This window comes from Trichosurus vulpecula, chromosome 7, assembly GCF_011100635.1.
Source record: "Trichosurus vulpecula isolate mTriVul1 chromosome 7, mTriVul1.pri, whole genome shotgun sequence".
NCBI classification, from domain to species: Eukaryota; Metazoa; Chordata; class Mammalia; order Diprotodontia; family Phalangeridae; genus Trichosurus; species Trichosurus vulpecula.
Window position 1 is genome coordinate 242,735,916 of NC_050579.1, and position 19,385 is coordinate 242,755,300.

The window sequence follows — 19,385 nt, forward strand, 5'->3', positions numbered from 1 at the left end:
TATTCTGGGCACTATGCCTCACCATTTAATTTACATAACTCCCATTCAGTACCTTCCCCATTGCTCAGTAATTAAATATCTGTGCTTCTGTTAGCGACGCTCCTCCTAACGTCTATACTTTAATAGATAAGTTTTAGGGAATTCCCTGAGGCCCTGAGAAATGAAGACACTTACCTATGGTCACATAGCTAACAGGGGTCAGAGGCAGGATTGCAAACTGCATCTTCCTGACCACAAGTTCAGCATTCTGGCCATTAACCCACATTGCCGCTCACTTTCATGCATTCTGTTTTCAGAACTTCTAAAACATTTTCTTTCCCTAGCTTTTCCATATGCTTCCTTTGCTGCTCTGACTCCCTTCGGACAGGCCTCCAGGACTGCATGGAGGCCTCTTCCTTTTCCCCCTCCCCTTCTCTCATCTCTCAGCATGAACACTAAGCTTAGAATAGAGCATTAATATGAATGTGTTTATTTGCCCCTGAGCTTGGCTCTCTTTCTGGGTGTGTGTGTGTGTGTGTGTGTGTGTGTGTGTGTGTGTGTGTGTGTGTGTGTGTGTGTGTGTCTCTGTGTGTGTGTGTGTGTGTGTCTGTGTGTGTCTGTGTGTGTTCACTGAGTTCTGTATGTTCCTATAGTCTTGCTGGCTCCTTAAATGGCCTTTTGTCTAAGTCAGTGCTTCTCAAGCCTCCTGATTCCTGGATTGGGCCTGTAGACCTTTGCCCCTCAGTGATTCCCCGGGGCAGGAGTGGGGGTGGGGATGGAGTGTCCCCAGATTTGCTTAATGATGCAGCTGGTGACTATGATGGATTGAGCCCTAGATTTGGAATCAGGAATTTTTGATTTAGGTCTTGACTTATTAGTTGTGTATGTCACTGTGGGAAAGCCCCATTCAACTACCTTAGGCTTCAGTTTCCTTATTTATAAGATGTCAGTACTGATACTTGAGATAAGTTACATCCCTGTGTTGTCAACTCACTCAGGAAGCATTTGTTAAGCACCTACTATGTGCTAGGCACTGTGCTAAGTACTGTGGATGTAAGAAAAGGTCAAAAATATAGTCCCTGGGGACAGCTAGGTGGTACACTGGTCCTGGAGTCAGGAGGACCTGAGTTCAAATTCTGCCTCAGACACTTACTAGCTGTATCATTCTGGACAAGTCACTTAATCCCAATTGCCTTCCCCCCCCCCCCAAGGTCCCTGCCCTCAAGGAGCTAACATTGTAAATTTGACAGTAGTGTATAAACGTGCCTGCTCTCGTATTAACTTGGACAGTTGCTGAAGTTCTTTTGTTTGTTTTATCTATACCTATAGCTTTACTTGGTATAAGGGATGTCTGATGTTGAAACTACCTCTGCTGATATAGATGGGACCCATATGCATCATTTCTTATGGAAAGAGCCAGAAGTCACCTGGTTTCCCCAAAAGGATTTGTTTGGTTAAGTTTGGATTTAATCCAAGGGCTGCACTTGAGGCTGCAGGTGCCTCACCCCTTGCTAGTTCTTCATGGTGCTCTCCAACTTCACCTGTTCAACATTGTAGTCTGTGTTGAATGGGCAACTCACTGTATCCTCCCCTTTGCTTTTGGAGGCCAGGCTGCCCCCCAGTGCATCCCACACTGGTATTTGGGCAGCAGCAGCAGCCTATGACTCTCCGGTGATTTGAAGATCTCACTTTCTAAGGCTCTGTTTGCCATGTTTTTCCTTAGCTTAATTAAGAAGCTTCAGTGACTCCCCGTTGCCTCTTGGATGAAATAAAAATTCCTCTAATTTGGTATTTTTAAAAAGTCTGGTTCCAATCTATCTTTCCAGACATATTTCATATCATTTTCCTTCATGAATACTGTGTATCTACTAAACTGTCAGTAAGTCAGCCAACAAGCATTGATTAAATGCTGACTATGTGCCAGGCACTGTGCTGTGCCCTGGGGATACAAAGAAAGACAGAAAATGAGTCCCTGCTCCCAAAGGAGTTTGCGGTCTAATGGGGAACATAAAATGCAAACTGCAATGTACAAATAGGATAAATTGAGGATAATTAACAGAGGGCAGATTCCTATACATGGCATTGGACTTCTTACCCTGGGCCCTTACAGTGGAAGGCCCTCATGCCTGGCTCTTCAGCTTCCTCATTATCACCTCTTGGAATTCCTAGCTCTTCAGGGTCTAGTTCCGTCTGCCTTCTTTCTTGAGTCTTTCTTCATCTTTCCCGTACCTGGTACATTTTGTTGTTGCTTGGTCATTTTCAGCTATGCCCTATTGTTTGTGACCCTCAGTGGGGTTTTCTTGGCAAAGATGCTGGAGTATGTTGCCATGTCCTTCTCCAGCTTATTAGTTGCCCTACCTGGCACATAGTAAGTGTTAATAAATGCTACTTGACTGATTCCCCTGGTGTTCTTTATCCTTGGTTATTTAGTATTTTGTTTTTGTTTTGCATTCATGTTTACTTATCTGTTTACATATTGGTCTCCCCCCCCCCCCCGAAAATGTAAGCTTCTCCAGGGCAGGAATTGTCTCAATTTTGTTTTGGTATCTCCTCTTCGCTGGTGCCCTGCACAGTATCTTGCAGATAGTAGGCATGTAATGAATGTGTGTTCAAAGGGATCTGAGACCTCCTCTGTTCGGCTTGCTTTGTTCACATTCAGCACATCGTTCTTATAGACATGAGCAATATTCCCTCAAAACTGAAGCAAATCAGTGATACTGATAATACAAGGTGTCTTGTTTGTTTGTTTCTTTGCAAATCATCACCCTTTTTTGACTTTGGCTTGTGTTTAACGGTTCCTTTCCTCCCAGCAGATTCTTTTGGGTGTTTGTTTTTTGTTCCTATTAAAAATTAGTTTTCATTCCTTTGGCTTAGCAGCCATGCTGTGGGAAAGCAGCCCCCATGTGCTAAGGGGGTAAAAAGAGGAGGAGGCAGTGTGGTATTAAAAAATGACTTGAAGTCAGTCTCATCACAGGGGAACTATATTCCAGGGGTGGAGGAGAGTGAAGACAATGATGGCTTCTCTCGTTTGGACCATTCAGATTATCTCCGTACGTGGAGCTAGTTTGGAAGAATGTCTCAAACTGTGGTCATGCGTGAATGTATTTGTAACTAGGGCCTATCTTCGTAGTAGTTGGAGCAGTCTCTTCCTATGAGGGGCATTATCCAAAAATTTGTTCAGTCATGTTTGATTCTTTGTGACACTGTTTGGTTGGCAAAGATTCTGCAGTGGTTTGCCATTTCCTTCTCCAGTTCATTTTACAGATGAAGAAACTAAGGCAAACAGGGTTATGTAACTTGCCCAGGGTCACATAGGTAGTAAGTGTCTGAGGCCAGGTTTGAACTCAGGAAGCTGAGTCTTCCTGGCTCTAGCCCCAGCATTATATCTGTTATGTCACCTTGCTGCTCCAATATTTGCAAAAATATATCTTCCTAAAGAAGGAGGATTTCTGCTTAAAATTCTCCCATTACAAATTCATTCCTTTAGGCTATAGGCAAATAAGTCTTTAAGGACTCTATTTAGCAACATCACACAGGGTAATAGAAAGAATCTGGGGCTACAATCAAAAGACCTGGGTTTTAATCCTGACTAAATTTACGAGCAGGTCACTTATTTTCCAAGTCTGGGTCTCAGTTTCTTCATACATAAAGCGAAGGGTTGGACTTGAAAAGCTCCAAGGTTACTTCTGATTCTAAAATCTTTCAATGCTACATATTCCTGGGAGGGGCTCCACCATAACCTCTTATCAGATAATGCTTTCACTGGGATTGAATCGATTTCAATTCAGCAAACATTCAGTAGGTCTCTCCTCTGCATACACTATACGAGGGCTGATGATACAAGGATAATCAAGAAACCATCCCTACCCTTATGGATTCTACATTCTTCTGGACTGACAGGAACAGGACACAGACAGAATAGATGAAAACAAGGGGCAAGATTGGAGATCAAAAGAAGGGGGTTGGAGAATAGGTGCCAAAAACCAACCCTGCCCCAAGTTTTATAAAATTGCGGTAGTTAAAGACAGAACAGAGAGCAATAAAGCCTGTTCCTAGGTGCTTGTCATTTGGAGAAAAATGAAATGAGTTACATTTTCCTCCCCTGCTTCTGGCTTTTTGTTCTCCCTGAAATGAATAATATGAATACTTGAATATCTTCAGGTTGGTTTTTTTATTAGACCAATTCTTGACTTCACATCTTATTCAAAGCCCAATACCTTTCCTTTGGATTTATTCAGGAAACTCCTTGAATAAATGTAAGATCAAAGTATTTTTTCCTTTTTTAGAAAAATTCTTCCTTAAATCTTTTAGTGTCGCTCCTTTCTTTATATCACCATCGCTTCTAATTACCATTCCCTGCTCTAACTCCCAACCTCCAGCCAACAGAAACACTCCCGTGTAACAAATAAATAGCCAAGAAAGATGAAATCCTTGCACTGACCTTGACTAAAAAGTGTATGCTGCATTTGACACCTGTAGTTCACCATTCCTCCGTGGAGAGGCATGAGACAGGTTTCACCCTAAGTCCTTAAAGTCCCAGTTAAACCTTGGAATGTCAAATGTCCTTGGTATTGAGGTGGGTGAATTAGTCAGTATTTATGTTTGTATGTCAAGGGTGCAGTTCTCTTCCAGATATCTGTAGTTCTTGTCTCAGAGTATTTTTATTGGTCATGTATGTAAAACACATTGCAAATCTTAAAGTTATTTTTTATAATAATTTCTTTGTAGATCCATTTTGACTTCCAGAGGGAGGGAGAAGAATGTAGGGATGGAGAAGAAAACCTTCCTGAATAGATAATGCACAATTGGCTTTAGAGTTGGATATTGCCTCAGAAGTCATCATTGCCAAACCCCTCATTTGACAGACAGGGAAGCTGAGGCTTTAGATATTTAATGGCTTGCACAAATTAAAATAAGCAGTAAATAGTAAATCTTGGATTCAAACTCAAGGATCATTTGCTTCAGATCCAACCTCAACAACCCATTCCCCCCACCCCCCGCCACTTCCTCTACAGAAGTGAAGGACACAGTCCTATAAGAATCTCAAACTGAACACTGAAAGCTTAGGATCACCAAAGGACTTCACAATTTATATTTTATTTTTGCTTTTGTTAGTACTTTTTTGGGATACCACAAAAACCTACCAGTAGAGGCTATAATGGATGGAGGCTTCTAATGGATTGCCCCAGAGATCTCTCCTTTGCTTTATACTTTTCAGCGTTTTTCTCAGTTATTTGGGTGAAAATATAAAATGTGTCTGTATCAGATTCATGGATGACATGAAGCTAAGAAGGATAGTTTACATGTTGGAAGACAGAATCTGAGTCCAAAAAGATCTCAAGAGGCTAAAATGGTTGACCAGAGCTAATAAGATTAAATTTAAGAGAAAAAAATTTATAAACCTCGCCCATGGGTTCAAAATGTCAACTGCATAAATACTTAATGGGAATATGAGTAGGCAGCAGTTCAAATGAATAAAAGAAGACCTGAGGGTTTCAGCGAACTGCATGTTCAATATGAGTTGAAGTGGGATATGGCAGCCCCCTGAATTAACACCTTTGGTTATATTCATAGGTGCATATTTGTGAAAGATTATCCCAAGGTACTTGCCCTGGTCAGACTGCACTTGGAATATTGTGTTCTGTTCTGATGTCAATGTTTTGGGAAGGACATTGACATAATCGAGCATATTTTTAAGATGGCTACCAGTATAGTGATTCTCTTGGAAACCATGCTTTTTGAGCATCAGTTGAAAGAACTGGGAGTGTTTCACCTGGGCAAAAACAGAAGGTTTGGGTAGCAACTGATACTGACCTTCCCAGTATTTGAAGGGTAACTTGTGGAAGCGCAATTAGACTCGCTTTGTTTTAATTGAGCAGAATTAGAAGCAATGAATTAATTTCTAACAGTGAGATCTGTCCAAAAAGGAACGTATACTTCCTTGAGAAGTGTAGTGGATTCCTCATCCCTAGAATTGAGGGGGGAGGTGTTCAAGAAAGGCTAGACAATCCTTTTTCAGATGAAAAAATCACCGTTAGCCTCTTCTCACCCTTGGGAATCTATCCATGATGCTGTGGTTCCATTGCTTCAGACAAACAACACATTTAAAGGAATGTAATAGCAGTCTCTAGGAGTAAGGCTGGGGAAATGATGTGTGTAGTTGTGATATTGGGCTCTCCGTTCTTCTAATCATGATAGACCTAAAACCATCTGTTGCACCTGGATCCATGAAATCGATTTTTTTTCTTCTTAATCCTTCACTCTGCAGGTGTCATGAGGATTCATTTAATTTAACATAAATTTTTCAAGTACTCATTGTATCCAAGACATTATATTAAGTTCTGGGAATAGTTAGGATGAAAAAAGGACATAAATCCTGCCCTTAAAGATATTACAGTTTAGTTGGGGGTGATAAGGTGATTATGAAAATAACTACAGTATTAGTTAGAAAATGATCCTATGATAAATTTTGCAAGCAGAACTGTAACTAGGGTTGGGTAATTGAGCCTTTGTCCCCAGGGTGCCAAATCCTTAAGCAGCTTAGAAAAAATTGAGTTTAATGTTTAGTTAGTCAGAATAACCCCTCCCAGCCCCAACTGAATTGGGTACATGTTTAGTCCTGCTTGCCTTAAGTATCAAACATTGCTTATTTGCTACATGGGAAAAATCAAATAGCCTGAGAGATTTGAATTACTGGTTGGGGGAATCAGAAAAGATTGGGGGAGTCCACTTAAACCATCCTAGCCAGAGAAAAATTAAAACCTAATTTTGAAGAAGATTCCCTACTCCCTTTCAGGCACCCATTTCCCTATGCAGAAACAATCTTCCAGATGTCTGAATCTTTTCTTTTCTGACTTCAGGGTATATGGACAACAGCTGGTTTCCATCCATCCTCCCTCAAAAAATGCTTGGCAAAATTGAATTACATATTCTCCTCTTATCCTTCATTTCTCCACTGACATTTTAGGGGAAAGACGGCATGATCAAAGGAATGCAATATTTTTTTTCTCCGTGCCCTTTGTTAGTAACCCATCATAACTCAGAGCTCTCTCTGCCACATCGTGATTTTTCCAAGTCACATTGCAAGTTTTTTCCCCCAGTATGAATGAACAGCCAGTGTTCTAAAAGCTACAGGTCTTTTTGGGGTGCTCTTCTTTTCCTGTATAAATAACATTACAGATACTGGTAGCTTATAAAGTTGACCTGGGCCAGCATGATGCGCTTGAAAGAGACAGTGGATTTAGATTCAGAGGACCTGGGTTCAAATCCAGACCACCCATATGGCCCTCAGAAAGTTGTTTAATATCTCTGGGCCCCATTTCTTTATCTGTAACTGGAAGGTAGAGGAGGCAGGATTGAGTATTTTTTCATTCATTGTATTTGTATCCACAGTTCCCAGCTCATAGTAAGCACTGAATAAATATTTAGCAATTGATAAATGGGCTCTCAGTTGAGTATTTTCTGGCAGCTAGGTGATGCAGTGGATAGAACAATAGACTTGGAGTCAGGAAGACCTGAGTTCCAGTCCTACCCTAGACACTTACTAGCAGTCACTTAACTTCTCTCTGCCTCAGTTGCCTCATCTGTAAAATGAGATAGTGATAACACCTACCTTATAATGTGTGAGAATCAAATGAGATGACATATTGCAAAGTGTTTGCAAACCTTACCTTAAAGCATTATATAAATAATGATTGCTGCTATTATTCATTTACAGAGAGAATAATAGATTGAAAACTGGCAGGGATCTTTGGAGGTCTCCCAGTCCAATTCTACATTTTAGACATGAAGAAGCTGAGTTCTAGACTTGTCCAACGCCATACCGAATTGGACCTTGGATCATTTGATCTGCCCCCTTCCAGTCACGCTAATGGGAAAGGTTACATTCTGTCTGTGATAGAGTACCCACTCTAGTGTGAACACTTGCTGTACCTTATTCAGGCCTGCCTACCCACCTTTGGTGTCTGTGTGGCACTCAGTTCTCGTCTGTGACTCCCAAGAAGCTGTAGCATGTGCAGCGGCTACACCCTGGTAAACTGTTTTGGCAGACACTTGTTGAGGGTAACCGACAGGCCTCGAACCCGTTGGTGAGTTGGGGGAGTCTAGCCCAAGCATATGAAGACTTCCCCTCAGAATGAGCAGAGGAGAACAAATTGTTCTGAAGGCCCCGAAGGTGGCTGAAGTGGTGGAGTGCTTAGAGGTTGGCAAATACACCAAGGTCACCCGTTGCATCCCATGCCATCACTGGTCTTGACTTTTGTCTTGCTGCTGGCCTTAGATGGCTCTGGAAGAGAGAGTGAGACTGATGGCTTTTCTCAACTCTGTCTCACTTAACTCCAGTTCATGCAGGAGTCAAGACATCACCCAATGATGCCCATTGGTCCTCTTAGAAAACTAAAGATTAACAAAGACCAGCCCACTCATATCAGTGAATTTACAGTTCTTTCTTGATATGTTCAAGTAGCACTACTATCATTTAAAAAATGACATTATATTACATTATTTATTTGTTTTTATTTAATAGCCATTTTTAGGTATTTTCCCCACCATAGACCCTGCTGTGCAACAGAAAAATAGAGTTAAGCAAAACCCACCCAACACAGTGCCCAGGTCTGAAATTGTCCGTACTTTGTACATTGAAAGAGTTAGCGCCCTTCCTGCCTCCCTACCAAAAGATGAGTTGTTATAGTCACTTAGTATACGGTTATTTCATTTTAGTGTTGTGTTCATTTCCATTTAATGACGTTGTGACTCGTTTTTGTAGCTCTTCTTCTTGCCCCCTACATCAGTTCATACAAGTTGAAAAGTTATCTGGCATGTTTACTAAGATCAATTTTTTTTTTCAGTCCCTGAACATGATGGTTGAGGAATGTGTTGGGTATGGGGGGAGATAGCCTAGATGTAAGAATTTGTTGTAGAGACTTCATAAAGTGAATTAGCAATGTGAACTTAATTGAGATTTGACTGTACAGTAAAAATTTCCTGATTAATTAAGGAAAAAGATCAGTTTAATGAGAAATCCGGTATACAGAAAGTGTTATATGATGGAGAGTATTTGGACTGGTCGCCTAAAGACCAAGATCATGCCTAATTGTGCCATCGACTAATTTTTTTTTATCCTTGGCAAATTGCTTCATTTCTTTGAACCTCAGTTTCTTCATTTATAAAATGAGGGGTATTGTAGGAGCATCGATTTTGAGCTAGAAGATACATTCAAAAGATCTTTTATGGAACTCAAAACTTAAAAAAAAACCCCAGATATTAAAATTGGTTTTACATGTAATTGAGGAAAAATAAAATACTATTTATTAAAAAATAAAGGGGAAAAGAAAAAAAAAGGTCATTTAAGGGTTTACAGGACTTTTGAGTCTATGGGAAGAATTTGAGCTGGAAGGGATCTACCAACATTTATAACCTTGTCATTATCCTCAGTTCCTCAGGCTGCCTCATTTTACATATCCAGTCATTTGCCAGATCTTTCCATTTTTACCTCCACATCTCTCCTGTCCGTCTCCTTCTTTTCCTTCACCTTAGTTCAGGCCCTGTTTACCTCTGTCCTCATGCTGTTATTATGGGTTACTCATTAGTTTCCCTGCCTCAATACCTCCCCAGTTCTGTTTATCCTCCGCACGGCTACCATAGTGATTTTCCCAAAGCACATGTCTAATATTATCACTTCCCTACTCAATAAATTCCATGGCTCCTAATTGCTTTCAAATAAAATAAAAACTCCTACCCTTGACTTTTAAAGACCTTCACAATCTGGCCCACCCCCAGTCCAGAATGACCATGAATTCCAAATGAATGAAATGGATGGTTATAAAGAAAAAGCATTGACTGTGAACTAAGACATAGGGATGTTAGTTCTTTCAGTTACTAGTTGATTGACCTTGTACCTGGTGTTTTGCTTCTGGGCCTGTTTCTTCTTATATAAACTGTGCATAACCACACTTGCATCACCTACCTATCTCTTACAGGGTTTTATGCGAATATCTGATCAGGTGATACATGAATAATGTCTTGTAATTGTAAAAGGCTATATAAACGTGAACTGAGATTATGATATTATGATATTGTCATTGTGAGTAATGAGGTTTCCCTCTTTTGCAGTTTCTTTTCCTACCAGGTTTGGGTGTGGGGAAAGGAGAGCGAGAGGACAAACGTTTATTAAGGGCCTACTATGTGCTAGGCACTGTACTAAGCCCTTTGCAAATGTCATCTCACTTGATCCAGTAAGGATCTGGGAGGTAGGTGCTATTATCATCCCCATTTTGCAGTTGAGAAAACTGGGGCAGACAGCAATTAAGTGACTTGTGCAGGGTCACTCAAGATTTGAACTCAGCTCTTCTTGACACTGAGCCCAGCACTCAATCCACTGTGCCACCAGAAATGAATTTAGAGCAATTATTTCCTTTCTTAGGATCTCAGTCTCTTCATTTGTAACCTGAGGGAGTTGAAATATTCATTCATTCATTCATTCAGTCAGTCAGTCAACAAGCATTTTTTATAGATGTCTATTTTAATTTTACAAGCTATCATTTTTAGAGTGGAGGAAACTGAATCTCCAAGAAAGGAAATGGCAGAGCAAAGATTTGAACCCTTTGAAACAGATCCGGTGCTTTTCTCCATACACCAAACTAAGTTCCCTTCTAGACCTCCCTGCCCCTCACTGTCTCCTTCCCTTAGGCAGCCACTTTCAGATTGGGATACCTCATCCCTTTAGTCTTCTTGGCAAGTACTAACTAGCACGTCTACATTTATATAGCATAGCTTCCAGAAAAGTAAGGTGTCTTAGCAACAGCACTCAAGAGCTGGGAGAAGAGTAATAGGAAGAGCAGGGTGAGGCCACCGCCCATCTAGCTGAGGAGACCCCGGGAGCTTGTTAATCCCAGCCACAGTGGTACCTGTGACAGGAATAGATTGTCCAGCTCCTTAGCTAGTTCAGTTCAGTTGAACAAGCATGTATTAATATTAAGAGCCAACTCTGTGCCAGCTACTAAGTGCCAGGAATACAAATATAATCCCTGCCCTCAAGGAGCTTACTTTCTATTGAGGACGTGGACACAGATAAATAAATGCAAAGGAATTTCATGAGTGGTTGGGGAGTGGGGCTGGCTAGGAGCCCCTTGTATCCCTTGGACAGGGAGGAAAACTATGGAGACAGAACAGTTGGTCTCATTCAACCCAGGCCTGGGATTTCTCATAAGACTAGTGGTTCTCTGTCTGTGCTGGTTTCTCAGTTGCCCCTCAAATCTCCTCCATTTCCCCTTTAAAAAATAATCTTCCCCAGTCCTGGCTGTGCCATTTTCTTCTCTGTAGTGGGTGGCATGGAAGGAATACTTAGCACCTCATTTTGTTCTGGGGCTTCCTATCTCGTTCACCCTGCTGTTCATATCTTGTTTCTCCTCCACCCCCTTAGCCCACCCCTACTTCTCTTTTTAGTCGCAAGTAAGAGGTTTTCATTGTACTGGCCAGGCAGTTGAGGAAAACTTCTGGATTCAGATTTTAGAATCATAGTTTATAAAACTTAATCCCTTCCTCACTTTCCGTGTGTGTGTGTGTGTAACACTTTGTTTATTCACTTCATACTACTGCCTGACTCCTTTATAGAGCTCCTTTATGTAGTTTTGCACATGTACTTAATTATTTCATTTGGTCCTTACCCCCCTTCAGGGGGTTATTAATTCCCCATTTTGCAGATGGAGAAACTGAGGCTTAGAATAATTCCTGGCTTGTCTTGGTCCAGGCAACTAGTCAGTCTCTGAAGAGGAATCTGGACCTAGGTGTTCCTGACCTCAAATGCATCATTTGATTCACTGTGCTTCCTACTTAATCCTGGTAATGACTCCATGACATAGGCAGGGCAGACAGGGTTTATTTCTATTCTGTAGAATGGGAAATGAGGATTGATCAACAGTATTACAAGTGTAGTATAGAAAAGAGCACTTAACTGGACTACTACCAGCAAGCCTATCATCCAATCTGGTCTTCAATTTTCATTATCTGTAGAAAGAGTGGCTTAAAATGGATGATCTCTAAATTCTTTTTCAGATTTTAACATTCTATGGTTCTATGACTTAGCCATTGTCAAACATAATTAATAGTGGATCCATAGTATAATCCAGATCTTAGATATCCTGCATTGAGACTTTTATTCTTTCTTCTTTTTCTTCTTCTTCTTCTTCTTCTTCTTCTTCTTCTTCTTCTTCTTCTTCTTCTTCTTCTTCTTCTTCTTCTTCTTCTTCTTCTTCTTCTTCTTCTTCTTCTTCTTCTTCTTCTTCTTCTTCCTCTTCCTCTTCCTCTTCCTCTTCCTCTTCCTTCTCCTCCTCCTTTTCTTTTTCTGTTTTTTTCTTATACTTCCCAGCTGGCCAGGCCAACCAGACTACTAAAAAATGGCCAGCCTTATGACATTGGGAAAATTACTTCCTTTCTCAGTTTCTCAATTTCCTCATTTGTAAAATGGGCAAGTTGTGGTAGCTACTCATGGTGTGGTCAAGGGGAATACATACCTAAAATTGGTTGGACTAGATAGTGATTAGGCTTAAGGGAAAAATGTGAAGATTCAGGGTCATATTAAGGATAAGAACAAGACAGCAACAGCCCAACTCCCCAAGACAGGCACTATCCAACTAGGGATGATGGTCAGATCAATACCTTTCTCCCAAACGTCTTTGCAGATTAAGAGCTTCATGGTGTAGGGACAGATAGTCTTTGGTTTGGGAAAATTTAAGTCTTAAGACCATCCTATCCTATTTACATATTTGGAAATCAAATCTGTAAGCAACACTATTCAGAACCCAATCAGTGGGCTTCCTCTGTTCTGGGTGACTCTACCCAGAGCGAGCTGGTACAGGGGAACAAGGATAGGAAAATATTGTAGTTAAAGGTGGAGGGATGGGGGTAGGGGTAGAGGTAGAGACCACCTAGTTCATCCCTTCATTTTACAAGTGAAGAAACTGAGGCCCAGAGAGAGGTTTAGTGACTTGCCCTAAGGTCACCCAGGTAGCAACTTTAAAGGGATGCAATTGGAACTTGGGTCTTCTTAATCCTTTATATCTTCTGGACCTGTTTTCTTTGTCAAATTGAGGGGCTTGGATAAGATGGTCTTGAGGGTCTCTTCCCTTTCAGACAAACAATGCTCCTCTTTGCTAGAACATTATACCAGTGTCTTGAGGACTGAAGGAATAATTTCTCCCAGTTGTCAATACCACCTTCTGACCTGAATCTCTCTCGGTAGTTTTTCTTCACTGTATCCTACCTCCTGCCATTCAGTACTTCAACTTAATTTGAGTTGATTTCCAGTTACTGTATTGACTTATTTGTACATAAACAGTTACTCCCCTCAAACCTCCTCTTCTCCAACATTCAGTGTTAATGACACACAATCTTTGCAATGTTACAGACAACAGGCTTCAAAAACATTCTGTTGCTATAGAAATGTTTATGATGTGCTTATCTCTAGGACTCCATAAGAGACAAACTCTCAAATTATAGATGGTTTAGAGCTTGCAGTGGGGGAGTGTGTGTGTGTGTGTGTGTGTGTGTGTATGTGTGCGAGCACGTGTGAGTGTGGTTGGCATTTGCATTTAAAAATGCCTGAACCTTTGAAGAAGGGAAGTTTTATTTCTGCAGTTATCTCTAAAAGTTTAAAATAGGAACTACTTAAAAGCTAACAGCTTTGTAAAGATAGCTTTTTCTTTTAAACATTCAAATGAGTGAAAGTGACTTCTAATGTTTCCCTCAAGTATTAATGCAGAAGGAATTTAGAGGCTTTTTGAAGTTGTCTGTCACAAAGAATTTCTTAATTTAAAAAAATCATTTTTGTAGGCTTAACAGTAGATATTAGCACTAGAAGGACCCTTGGCATTTTGAGTGCACCCTAGGTGTTTACCTCAGTTCATTTTGATGGGTGGGTCATGGTTCATGTTCAAAGATATGCTTCGTGTGGCTCTTCTGATGCTGTTGCTGTTCTGGAAGAAGGGGTCAGGACAGGTTCAGTTGTTCAAGGTCAGTCAGCAAGCATTTATTATGCACTTACTGTATGCCAGGCACTATGTTAAGCATTGGAGATACAAAGGCCAAAAAAAAAAAACCCTTTGAAGAGAACATCCTAATGAAATAAGTGGTAAATAATAGAGCCAATGGAATTCTGGTAATCTCAGAGGTGAAGGTTCTGTCTAGGTTGGGTATGGATCACAAAGGGCTCCTAAAGGTGAGCTTTGAGCTCAGTCTTGAAGGAGGCTAGATAAACTGAGAGGCAGAGGATTCTAGGTATGGAAGACAGAGTATACATGGGGATGGAGTGTTATGTTTGACAAACAGCAAGTAAGACAGTCTAGCTGAATTGTATAGGAGTAAAGTAAAGATAGGAAGAGATCATATTATGAAGAGCTTTCCATGCCCCCCAAAAGGAGTTTATTTTTGATACTAGAAGTAATAGGGCACCCTTAGAGCTCGTGCACCCAAGGGAATGACTGGGTTCAGACCTAAGCTTATAAAAAGCATCTTGACAGCTAAGTGGAAGATGACTTGGAACAGAGAGAGATTTGAGACTTGAGGAGGACAATTTGAAAACTATTTCAAGAGGTGACAAGAGCCTGAATTCAGGTAATGGTGATGGCTGTATTTGTAGAGAGAAGAGGATGTGTGTGAGATACTGTGAAGTCAGAAGCGATAAGCTTTGGTGACAGATTGGGTGTATGGGTCAAATGAGAGTGAGAAGTTGAGGATGACTTACCATTATGGGCCTGGGTAATTGTGAAGAGGCTAGTGCTCTTAAAGATAATAGGGAAGATGGAGAAGATAATGAAATCTGTTTTGGACAGGTTGAGTTTGATATGCCTATGGGACATCTTGTTTGAGAAGCAGTTGGTGATGCTTGAGCTCAGTAGAGAGACTTGGGCTAGATAGATCTGGGATTCATGTACATAGACATAATTGCCTAGTTGAGGAGGTAACTCAGATGGTATAGAACACCAAGAGAAGAAAGGCTCAGCCTTTGGTGACCTCCATGATTAGAGGGCTGTACCGCAAAGTAGGCTGAGAAGGCATGGTCTGACAGATAAGAGAACCTGGGAGAGAGGTTGAGCAGTTTCAAGAAAACCCTGAGGGGTGAAAGTATTCTGGAAGAGAAGGTGTTAAATGAGAGGGGGTGGAGCAGTGTCAAGATGGATGAGTCTTGAGAAAAGGCCATGATATTGGTCATTTAAGAGAAGAGATCATTGATAACTTTGGAATATTCAGTTTCATTTTAGTGGGTGTAGGAGGCAGTTCAGAAGCCCAATTGTAGAAGGATTAGAAGAGAATGAGAGGAGAGGAGAGGAGAGGAGAGGAGAGGAAGAAGACCAATAGTCCCCTGAAATGTTGCTGAAGCCTGGCACATTGGTGACCCTCCCTCTCAGACCACCCAAAGTCTTGCTTCCCAGGAATTCTGTCCTCATACCGTTCTTGTGCTCCTACTCTTCCCTACCTGAAAGTAGCCTGCCTTTCTGGGGGAGTTTAACCTAATTTTTTTTATTATCACTTCCAACTCTGAAATCTTAGGATTTTTTCTGCCTTTCCAAATTTTCAAAGTTCCTTTTGATAGAAAGGAAAATTCTTGGAGAAATATGAACTGATTGGCCTGTCTCCAACCAACAATATAAATCAGACCTGAGTTCATATCATACCTCACTTTACCCACTGTATGACCCTGGCAAATTTGCTTAATCTCTCTGTGCCTCAGTTTCTTCATCTGCAAAATGGGGGGAGGGGGCAGGGATTGGACTCAAAAGACTTCTAAGGCTCCTTCCAGCTGTAAATCTTCGAACCTATGAGATGTAGAGGGAATGAGTGCAGTAGAAAGTGGGGAGGCAGCTTAGAGTGATGGGGGGAAAGCTATATGGAGGAAGGAGTATCTAAGCCTTGACCGTAATCTTGCAAAATGACTATGATTTTCATAGGTAGAGAGCAAAAAGCTGTGCCATGGTTGGAAAATCATAATCTGCAACAGTGAGCAGACCAAGCTGGTTTGAGTAGGGGGATATGTAAGGGAATTATGGGAGGATAAGGGTTAGAAAGATAAGGCAGAACTTCCTTGTGACCCTCATTCTGTACATAATATAATCTAAAAAATGCTGCTGCTATTTATTTCTTGTTCAAATAATATCTTTCTGGGAAGTGAGCGGGGGAGGGGAGGTTGTGGAATTAAAGACTATTATGATCATTATTATGATGGCTGGCTTCATGAGGAAACTGTTGTCTTTGTGAGACCCTCAGAGCCCTTCCAGTCCCATTAATCATGTGGGTGCACAATAAATATTTCATGATTTTTTAAAAGTATGTAGTGATAGTGACTGCTAAAAGAGAAAAATGTCATCTTGAGTCGTTCTGCCTAGTTCTGCGTCTAGTAAAATATCTTAGACAAAACAGATAATCTCAGTCTTCCAAGTGAATTAGGGGAAAAAAAGGAGAATAAACATATGACCTACTATGTGCCAGGCACTACACTAAGTACTTTTTACAAATACTATCTCATTTGATCCTTAGAACAATCCTGGGAGATAGATGCTTTCTCTATTTTACAGTTGAGGAAACAGGCAGGCGGAGGTTAAATGACTTGCCCAGGGTCACACAGCTAATAAGTGTCTGAGGCTGGATTTAAATTTGGGTCTTCCTGACTCTGTACCCAGTATTCCACCCACTGTGCCACCAGCTGCATCCAGTTAAACTGTGAATCACCTGTCTTCCTTGATGTCAGTGTCAGGGGATTAGATTGGGATATTGGGGTAGTGATCGAGCTCCCTGTGTTTATTCTCCCAGAATGTTAGACCTGGGCAGGGGTGGAGGGTGTGGAGAGGGAAATGGTGCAGAGAGGGTTGATTCATAGCACTATTATTCCAGGATTTGTTGAACAAATACATTTTTACCCTGTCAATCACAAATTTTAAGACTTTGACCTTACATCCCATTCCTTTGGAATAAGAGGAACTAGGTTCACACCTTACCTGTCACTACCTGTGTGACCTTGGGCATGTGCAGAAAGCATCATTTGTTAAGCACCTACTGTATGTTATGTGTCAATCACTGGGCTTAGGTGCTAACGAGACAAGCAGAAAATGAAACAATCTCTTCCCCAAAGAAATTTATATTCTCTTGGGGGAAATGTATACACATAAGCAAACATAAGGTATTTTTTCTGGAGGAGGCACTAGCAGCTGTAAGGATCATAGAAAAGATGGCATTAAGAGTAGGACTTTGAAAAAATCCAGGGATTCGAAGAGGCAGAAGTGAAGAGGGTACTACATTCCAGGCATGGGAGACAGCCAGTATAAAGGCACAAAGATGGGAGAGATGAAATGTCATCTTTGAAGAAAAGTAGTAAGGTTAGCTCAGCTGGAGAATGTATGAAGGGGAATTTGTATAGGCTGAAAAGGTGGGTTGGGGTCAGCTTGTGAATGGTTTTATTGGCAAATGGGAGTTTATATTTGGTTCTAGGGGACATAGGGAGCCACTACCTTTTATTGAGGAGGGGAGTGCCACGGTCAGACTTGTGCTTTAGTAAAATCATATGGACAGGTATATGGAATATGAATTAGAAAGGAAAGAAATTTGAGGCAGAAAAGTGAATAAACTGCCACAATTTAAAGGTCCTTTATCCTTTACAGATTTAGGCCCCTTATAATATGAAATAGCTTATATACCTTGCACCCAAATCCTAACTCAGTGCCAAGTTGTATGTTCTTTTATTTCGCAGAGGGGCATGAGAAGACAGGCATACTAATGCAATTAAGAGCTTTTATTTTTTTTTTGGTCTTTTGACATGCTTTATTGATATGTTTTGATTTGATATCACTTTCATTTTCCAGTGTATCTCCTGTCCTCCCCCTCTCAGAGCCATTTCTTATAACAAAGAATAAAAAAGAGGGGAGAAAATAGAATGGGTTCAGCAAAATTAGCCAACAGGAAAAAAAACATCTTTTTTACATACATTATTCCACTCCTATAGCACTCCACCACTACAAAGAAGAAGGGAGGGTGGTGGTTAGGGAGAGATTCTGACTTACGTCTTTTCTTCGGATTCATGCTTGGCCATCATTAGAGTTTTACATTTTTCTTTTTGGATTGTTTTGTTGTTCTTGATATTTCTATTTCATTATTGTAGTCATTCTGTATGCTATTTTCCTGGTTCTGCTCATTTCACTTTTCATTAGTTTGTATAAAGTCCTCTCATGTTTCTCTGTATCCTTCATACTCATCATGCTGTACAACATGGTACATTTCCATCAGATTTGTACTTTGTTTAGCCATTCCCTATTTGATAAACTTCTCTAAGAGCAGATTCCTAATAAATATTTTTGATTTGCATTGAGTTCCTTGGAGGACAAGACTGGCTTCGGTTTATGTTTCTTTCCATCCCCACCCTGCTTTTTTAGGAGTATGTGAGTTCATGAACATCTTGTAGGCCCCCAATACTTTTCTCCCAATCTAGGAGGTGATGAAGCTGTGATGAATGGTGGGCCACCAGTCCATATTGGCTGTTTAGAAAAATGGGTACAAACTGGATTTTCAGATCCTCTCTGCATTTCCTCTTCTGTTCTCTCTGTTCCTTGGATACTTTAGAGTGGATCCTTCAAGACATTGATCTTAGGAAACAGAATCTTCTTCCTGCAATTGGTGGTTGGGAGGGGAAAGGGGTAAATCATGGAGAAGTGACTTTTTTTTTCTTTTTCTTCTAGCCATACCAGGCCCCTTCCCCCACCCGGTGAGCAGCATGCAAACAGCATGACGGGCCATAGGAGAAGTGACCAGAGCCAAACCCTTTACTCAGCCAACTGCTGCCAAGGTCACGGTGAGGTTCGGTTTCTCTTCTGGGCAGATTTACTAATTTTCATTTTTAAAAAGTTAAATAAAAAAATTATGTAAATTCTCATTGTCTCATGTTATGGGCTGGAAGAATATATCTTACATGACCTAGTAGCTACAATTCAGACATACAATTCAGGGTGGTTAATATTGTACATTTCCATCCTCAGTAAGGTAATATAGCACCATGGTTTGGGTACTGGACTAGGAGTTAGGAGCCTTGGGTTCTATTACAGGGCCATGTGACCTTGGGCATTTTCTTTTCTTCTCCTGTAAAATGAAAGGATTCCCTTTGAGGGCTAACATTACAGGATAGCCAGGGGAGAGGCAAGCGTAGACTATGGCAGACTAGAAAGGAATTTAAGAATTGTTCGTTTTTGGTTTTGTGACATAGATTCAGAGGCACACAGATACTCGTGCCCTTGTCACTCCCCTAATCAGAGTTTTTCAGGAGAAAAGGTTCTTGGTACCTCTTGGTAATCACAGAAAGCTGACCACAAATCGATTATTTGTAGGATCACTGAAGTCTTTGAAAAAATGTTTATTTTTTTCCAATTACATGT

General features: G+C 40.8%; 1 protein-coding gene across 2 annotated transcripts in view; it reads left to right on the forward strand.

Annotated features, from left to right (window-relative positions):
* Window positions 1–18,755: 18,755 nt before the first annotated feature.
* The window catches only part of TRERF1 (transcriptional regulating factor 1), an 89,124-nt gene continuing 88,494 nt past the window's right edge, over window positions 18,756–19,385 (forward strand). For both annotated transcript variants that reach the window (XM_036768913.1, XM_036768914.1), the window contains exon 1: window positions 18,756–18,808. The gene's annotated coding sequence lies outside the window, so the exon portion shown is untranslated. The remainder of the gene's footprint in view (window positions 18,809–19,385) is intronic.